We start from the raw sequence: 8,718 nt of genomic DNA on the forward strand, positions 1-8,718 counted from the left end.
AGGATCCGGAAAGTCTCACCTTGTCTGTGGTGTTCCGAGTAGGATTCCGGTAATGAATGACTGTGACGTGCTTCAAACTTGCAACCTGCTGGGCGTTAGTGACAGACGCAAAAGAATCAAGGGATTCTATTCCAGTAGGAGCGGGAACCAACCGGTGATTAGCCGTACTGTGACAGAGTGCGTGAGCATTAGTTTTCACTGCGAGGATGGGATGTAGCCATTAGCCATGGGTGATGCCTCCAGACTGGTTAGCTGTGCGAGTGACAGCCGCACAGGGTATTTCCCCGAGAGGAAGAAAGTAGCCACAGTTGATGGTGAACCCCTATACAAAGCTTGCCATGGAAAGGAGTAAGAAGGATTGAGTAGAAGCAGTAGGAGAGCAGGCGTCCTTGAGCCATGCAGCATCTCCATTCGCTTACCTGAAATTCCCACCAATGAATCTGTATAAGTCTTCTATCCTTTTATTTAATCTATTCTTTTATCTTTATTTTCGAAACCCATAAACCATTTTAATCTGCCTGACTGAGATTTACAGGGTGACCATAGCCTGCTTCATACCAACAATCTCTGTGGAATCGACCCTTACTCACGTAAGGTTTATTACTTGGACGACCCAGTACACTTGCTGGTTAGTTGAACGGAGTTGTGAATTCAACCAGTGCCATAATAATGATTTCATACAAAGACAAACAACTTAAAGAGAATTGATCACAATTTCGTCCACCAACTACGTTGGAGATGACATGAAGATTCTTTTTTGTGCTGTTGCGTTACTTTCTTTAAGTTTGGTTTGTTGTGTTTAACTGGTCCTGTTTATTTCACTTTACTGTGTTGAATTCTTTATGTTGAAAAAAAATAAAAAGATTCATTATGTAAATAAAAATGGAATATTGGCATTGCATGTTTTGGTCATTGGTGCTGATGGTACATAGTCCCCTTTGGATTGGCATATGGCCTATGTGCCAGTCGAAGAATTACTCAACTCTTCTCACAAATCTGATGACCCATGGGTATGATTAATTTGGAAAAAATGTTGATTAAAGTTTGTAACTAGTTTACCTTTTTGTATAATTAAATTTGTGAAATACATAAATTGATACTTCTTTCGGACAAAAGGAGGGTGATAAATAAGTTAAAAAATGAAATCGAATAACAAATAAAAGTCAAAGAAGTGGATGTTTAATTTATATAAGTAAGCAAAAGGAGGTGTGGATGTTTAAGGCTAATCAAATTTAGAGGAATGATATAATAAAATATTACGAGCCTGTTTGTGATGATTATAATTTAAGATTAACCAAATAGAATTCTCTTTCTTGAACATATTAAGTTGATTCATGGAAACACAGAAAAATGATTCACAGTAAAAAGAGAGGAGTTGAAACACTATGATTAACCTCCACCTTAGCAACAATCAACCATCAAGCTAGTGACGTTAAAGAAATACTAGTTGGAGGATAACCCAATTTTATGTTCATTTCGATTTTTATTTATTTATAATTTTTTATACATAGTTTTTCTTGATTTATTTATGTTTGTGGTCATGCAAAGTGTTTGAACCAAGAATAAGAGAAATCTAAAGGAGAAACAGAATACCTTGGAGAGGAAGTGATTCAGGTCTTTTGACGCTAAACGCCAGGCTCGGTGTTTAGTGCCAGAAATGGCATAAAAGATGAAGTGATTCTGGTTGCTTGGAGCTAAATGGCGCTCACAATTTGGTGAAAACTTTCTGTTTGGCCAGCGCTAAACGCGGACCTGGGCGTTTAGCGCTAGCCCTCGTCCCTTCAAAAAAAAAATTTACTTCATCTTGCGCTTATATCACTCCCTTCTTTTTTTTTTTGTAATATTTTTTGTTTTTACTCATCCGTGCGCTTTTTATGTTCCTCCCCTTTTTCAGTTTTTCTTTGCTTGGGGACAAGCAAATTTTTAAGTTGGTGTTGCAGAGCGAGCTCTCTATTTATATTATCATCAATGGCACTAAAGGAAGGTAAATCATCTTCACAGCGGAGCACAACTTAAGGAGTAAGATGGCCAACAAGATAACTGAGGTGGTTGAGTTTCTTTCATGCTGTTTACTTATTTCAGTTCTTATATTATTTATCTCCTATTTTCTAGTGCTTATTAGTGTTTCTTTTGTAGGATTACAAGTGTTCATAACACGCAGCGGAAGTAATAAAGTAATCCTATTGATTTATTTCGTGCTTAAAACTTTATTGAAATAAGATGGGTTAGATGCCAATACCTGAGTACCCTAGTGAATGAAAACTTTTTCCTTCGATAGTACGAAGGTACTATGTGTATCCACACCGAAACTGATCCTTGTTGTCAACTCCTTGACCAATGGATTTAACTGAGAAATTTCTTGCAACTCCTTGCACCAGCAATTCTTCAATAAGAATTGGAATATTTGTGTATGTGGAGGTAAAAAAGAAAAACTTGTGTTTTTTTTCTTTTATCATATACACATATATATTATGAGATTGGTGACTGATTTGTGAATCAAATTACAACTTAATTTGAAACAAAATCAGTTAGGATCTTATCCATATTTAAAACTCATCATAGAATAAATAATTAATTATTTAATATTCTCAATTATAATATTATTATATTCATGGTGCTAGCAAAGAATATAATAATACTCTATTTGAATTAATATAATTATTTATTTGATCTAATCAAAATAATAATTAAATAATTATTTACCAAAGATTAGAACACTCGTTAGTATGTGACCCCATAGGTTCAATACTAAGCGGGTAGTATATTAGTCATACTAAATTTACTAATCAAGGTTGGCGTCTAGCAACGCTCCTTGACGACCCGATAGTATGAAGTAATAATATTTTTACTAAGAAACCAAGATGAACAAAAATACAACTCCTTCCATCTTTTCAGCTCTTGGCTAACTTTTAGAGTACGATTTGATTGTCAAACTCTAACTTGTTACCATTATTATAATGAATTATGAATGATTTAAGAAACTCATTTCTTAATTCATTCGAACCCCTTGGCCAAGGCATTGTTTATTTCATTCATTATAATCGTAGAGCTCAAACTCATTACCATAGTTGATGGATTCTATTTTGACTAATCATTAATTCTACAAGTATTTAAATCATACCCAATGTCCATTCAACTAACACCGTAGAGTGTTAGGTGTCCGGAATCAAAGTATAACAAATACATTGTTAATTATTATGATAGTCGTAGGTCAAAGAAAAATTCTAATATTATGTTCATCATAAGAATATCCTATTGACAAATATATGGTAATTATAACCATTAGGAATTCTTAGAGTGAGTCAGTTCAATGGTTATATCTCTATATATACTATTAATCTATATAATTTAACAAATGAGATCTATTAATCTTCATCCAATGAAGACTATTATATATATATTAATCTATCCGAATCACTAATGTCCCATTTTTAGTAATTCTACGATTAAGAACAATTTAAATTAAAAGTACTCAAAAAACGTATATCTCATTATTACGATCCCTATCGTAATTATTCGTTTCTAATTTTTAATTAAGGACACTATCATAAATTATAAAATGATCCTGTTTAGAGTCAATAGTTCCATTGATATTTAGTAGTTTTAATTATCTTTAAAAATTTTATGCTTGTTTTGAAAAGAGGTATCATGTATTGTTCACAAAGCTTGAAAAAAAAAACAAAAGAGAGAAGAGAAGAAGTAGTATAATGCATGAGACTTGAGTTATATATTCTGAATTATCTTATTCAGTTTGATGCGGTGATATTATTTATGATTCTGAATGTATAAATTGAATAGTGCATAATTGATATTGAAGTTAAGAGTGTTGATTCTTGAGGTACAGGAATTTGGAGAAGTATTATGGATTCTCTAAAATAAACAAGAAGTTAATCCTTGAAGCAAAAAATAGCAAAAAGAAAAAAAAATCAAGGTCCAGGGCTCTGAGCATCAATGGCTAGGAAGGTCAATTATGATTAAAAGCTCAAAGAGTTATTTTTCTAGCCATATGCTTGTGGTGTGAATGTGTCAAGAAATTCTTGAGACAGAGCACTAAGAGTCGAGACTATGTGCAATTACAGAGTATGCCAAAGGCTCTAAGCACTACTGACTGGGAGGAATTAAAAGAAAAATCAGAATTCAAAGAATTCCCCAATAAAGTACTTGTGGTGTTTTTGTGTCAAGTTAAGATTAAGACAAAACATTTAGAATCACAGTTAGACTCAAAGTGCAAAGCACCAAAGAAAAGATAAGAAAAAGTTGTGTTCAAGGATTAATCAAAGGTTAAAAAGGAAGAGAATTCATAATATTATTCGAGTTCTAGTTTTGAAGGACATTGACATTTTCAAAGCTTCAAAGGATAGTGAGATGCCAAAACTATTCAGGATCACAGTGTCATTAACCCACTCAGTAATTGGACACAAGCTTAAATGAATACTCAAGTTATAGTAATTTTCTCCTATAGTGTTTTTAGTTACCTGAGGACAAACAACCATTCAAGTTTGGTGTTGTAATGTGTGAGCATCTTTTCTATATTTTCTTATTATTTTAGATATAAATTTATTAAGTTTTATTTAGATTTCAGTGTTTGAAGCCTATTTGGATGCTACTTTGATACACTTTTGTATTTTATTAATTTCAGGAAAGATTCAGGTGAGTTTAACAGAGTTCATGAAGAAGAAAAAGGAAGAAAGTGGATGCTATCGACCTTGACCTCCTTGCACTCCAACGAGTATACGTAAGCTATAGAGGTCCAATTGATGTAGTTTCAATGGCATTAGAAAGCCAACATTTAGGGCTTTCCAATGATATATAATACTCTATACTTTTTTTTTTCTAGCATCACTACCTCGAAGGGAATTAAACACCAAGCTTGGCGTTTAGTGCCAGGAAGACAGAATCGAATAGGAACTCACTATCTCGCCTGGCGCTAAACGCCAATTCTGGCGCTGAACGCCAGAAGTGCGAGTCAACCTCACCCAAAGGAGCATCTTTAGCTAGATTTGGCTTTTAATTATTGTATTTGATCTCTTTTTGGTTATTTTTATTTACAAACAAAATCTTTTAGGTTTAGAATTTATTATTTTATTTTAGTTTCAAATCAAATTAGGTTAGATATAAAAGGAAAAAGATTCAGCCCTTCGGAGGGATCTTCTCACTTCCGCACTTTCACATTCTCTAAACCTTAGTTTTCTCTCTGAAGCATGAGCCATTAAACCTCTTTGGTTAAGGTTAGGAGCTCTGTTTATTTCTATGGATTGAGACTATTACTGTTCTATTTTGATTAATGTACTAATTCAGTTTCAAGGATTACTTTCGTTCTTTATCTTATGAATCTGGGTAGATCGGATTATTCTATTTGTGTTCTTATGATTCTTGGAAGAGATATCTCACCTTAACAATAGCTTGAAAGTAAATTCTTCCTAAATCGTTAATTACTTAAACTAATCGGGATATGTGACATATAATCCTCTTAGCATCGAGTAATTAGGGTTTTTTTTGCCATAAACTAGAATTGAACTTATTCCTCTAATTGAAATTAAGTGACCAAGACATTGGTGGTTAACTAGGTTGGAGGAGGCTAAATCACTAAGATATTAAGGTTTAGTTACTGACAGTTTGCCATGAAATGAATCTTACATGATTAAAATAGTTGGTAAGAAAACTTAATCTAAAAAAGTAAACACCTCCGATACCTTAACTACTTTCTCTCGTATACTTCACACCATTCTCACTGTTTGCATTTTCTACTCTTTGAATCACTATTTAATGCTTTTTGAACCCACAAAACATCACTTTCTACTTGCTTAACTAAGGAACCATTTGACCATTGTTGTTTAGTCTATCAATCCTCGTGGGATCGATCCTCACTCACCTGAGGTATTACTTAGTAGACCTGATTGAGTTGCCAATAAATATGTGGATTTTGAATTCCGCACCATCCGTCATCAAAAAATGCTTCGGGGACAACCGTGAGTCACCTTTATTAAATTCAGGGACAATATTGGGGCCAATGCAAATTTAGTCACCTTTGTTGATAATAGTAATTGATTTTTGAAAGTTGATTCCTAGCTCTGAGATCACCCAAAACACTTCAAAATTCTTCTCTAATTTTTCAAAACATCCGATTTTGGTGGACAAAAAAGTATAGTGTCATTTTCAAATTGCAAGTGTGATAATGCTACTCCCCTTTGGCCCACTATCAAGCGTTCTACCATGTTGACACTTACTACCTTTTCGTTCTATCAAGAGTTCTACCATCATTGGCTCCAATTTTTGAACACGCCAACAAAAAAGTTTTATTTTTATTAATAATAAAAATGTCCTAAAAATATTTAAAACGTGACAAAAATATGCAATATCAAATATGTATTCTTAAAAATGCTTTAAATATTGAATTTGATATAATTTTTTGTAAATATGATTAGAAAAATAAGACAATTTTATCTTCAACATTTGGTGATTTTATTTTTGTTAATGGCCATAAAATAAAAAATAAAAATAATTTTAGAGATCGAATTTTTATCTGATTTTTTATGTACTTTCTTAAAAGTTATTTAAATATTCCTACAAAATTTTAAATCAAAATGCATAAGCAGTTTGTCAAATACAAAAGTTGTTTGTCACTTTTATAATTTTGTTGTTGTTATTTTTGACACGTTTTATAATATTTTGATTATATTTTTATCGTTATGAAAAGTGAAGAGTATTTTTCTTATCGTATGAGGTTGATCTTAGTAGCTTACTCTTTTATCGAGCACCCTTGTAAGAACCTGCGTTTTTACGTAAAACCATTTTAATAAAATAAGTTTAGTGCTCGAAATAGATTTAAAATTTAGAAGTTTTAATTTGAAAATAAAAATGTGAAATTTGATTTTAGTGAATTTTTCTGAGTTGGAAAATGTTTCTTTTCGAAAAGGTTTTTGTAAAAATACGTACTAGCGCTTAAGCTGGCAGTACCAGCTCTAATACTATCCCGTACCGCGTACTTTGGAAAATAATATCTAGAAAATTGATTTATTATTTTGAAAGGACAAAAATAATTTTAGAATCGAAAACCAAACACTAATCTTAAAGATTTTGGCCCAAAGGACCAAAAATGCTAACGGGTTGGATCGGGCCCAAACCGGGTCCAAGGTCCAACATATATAAACTCATTTAATGAGCTTTGAACTCATTTTCTAGCCCTAGGAGAGAGAGGGCTGTGGAGAAGGAAGGGGTGACACTATTCACCTCCACCTTCCAGAAGCCATAACTTTTGATCTAGAGTTTCGATTGACGAGCCGTTTGCAGCCACACAAAGCTCGTGTTAAGCTCTACGTTTTTATCCAAAGAAATTTGGTATGATCTCTCTCTTCACATTCCAGTTTTTAGCCCTAGATTCTGCGCATTTTCATGTATAGTTTATGAGTAGATTTTGTGATTTTGGTTGTTTAAGTGATCTCTAGTAGCGGGTAATTATTGAATTTTATCCCTACTCATGTTGGGTAAGGTAAGATTTCACTAAACCCTTGTGTTTAGTTACTTTGTGTATATTAGGTTTTGATGTTGGTATATATATGTGATGTTAGATTGAGTTTTGGTATTTGTTGGAGTTGGTTGAGGCTTTGGATCAAGCTTGGTGGCTTCGTTTTGGTGTTTGGTGTGTTTGGAAATCGGCCAAGGTATGGTTTTAGTTTTTTTTTATGTAATATGTAATGTTCATGGACACTTAGACTAGTTGACCCTAAGATAGGATTGATTGTAGTTGGTGTATGAATGATTATATATGAATTGGTGCTAATTGTTGGTTGTATTAGATTAGTGTAGTTGATGATGATTGTTGGAGATTATTGGTATTGATGAGTATTCATGTTGATTAATTATATTGGTTAATATTGATGATTATGAGAATTTAAGGTAATGAGTTAATGTAAAATATTGGGGTCGCTTGGAATAAAGGATATTGATGATTATGATGTGTGAGAATGTATGTTGATAATTGATGATGAATATTGATATTGTTGGTGTTAATTATATATTTTGATATTGGTTGATGTTGGTGAGTGTGTATGTTGAGTGTGGTAATATGAATGTGGGTATGATTGATAATGTTGAGGTTAAGTGAGGAGGATTTGAAGTGGTTGTTGATGTTTGTTTGTTGGCATTTTAGTGATTATGAAGGTTGATGATGAATGTTGATATTTGTTTTGATTGGTGAGGTTGTTGTTGGTTGATGATGGTCATGAGTGTGGATTTATGATTGAATTGAAAATTTTGGATTGGTAGTGAAATATGATGTAATGACTTAGTAATTTAGGTGTGAAATTAAGGAGAATGATATGAAATGGTAAGATGTTGTATGTAGTAGTCGTTTATGATGGTTAGACACAGTGTATACCTAAAAAAATTTAGTTGCGGGGGCAAAAAATAATAAAATTTAGGTAGAGATATATTTTTTTATTTTTCACAATATCTAATAAGTTAAGAACTAATGTATCATGACTTTGAGTTTTATTTAAGAGGGTCAATGAATTACTACACACACAAAATGAAATTCAAACTCCCAACACTTGTTTAAGCGGCGATTAAGCTAATCACTCGAACAACCCAAATTTATTTAGACATATTTAAAACTTTAAATTAGAACTATCTATACATATTGATAAGAATTAAAAATATACACACAATCACTTATTATAATATTTAAAATAATAAAAAGATAATTTCACCCAGTATAAT

This window comes from Arachis duranensis, chromosome 7 (genome assembly GCF_000817695.3).
Source record: "Arachis duranensis cultivar V14167 chromosome 7, aradu.V14167.gnm2.J7QH, whole genome shotgun sequence".
Lineage (NCBI taxonomy): Eukaryota > Viridiplantae > Streptophyta > Magnoliopsida > Fabales > Fabaceae > Arachis > Arachis duranensis.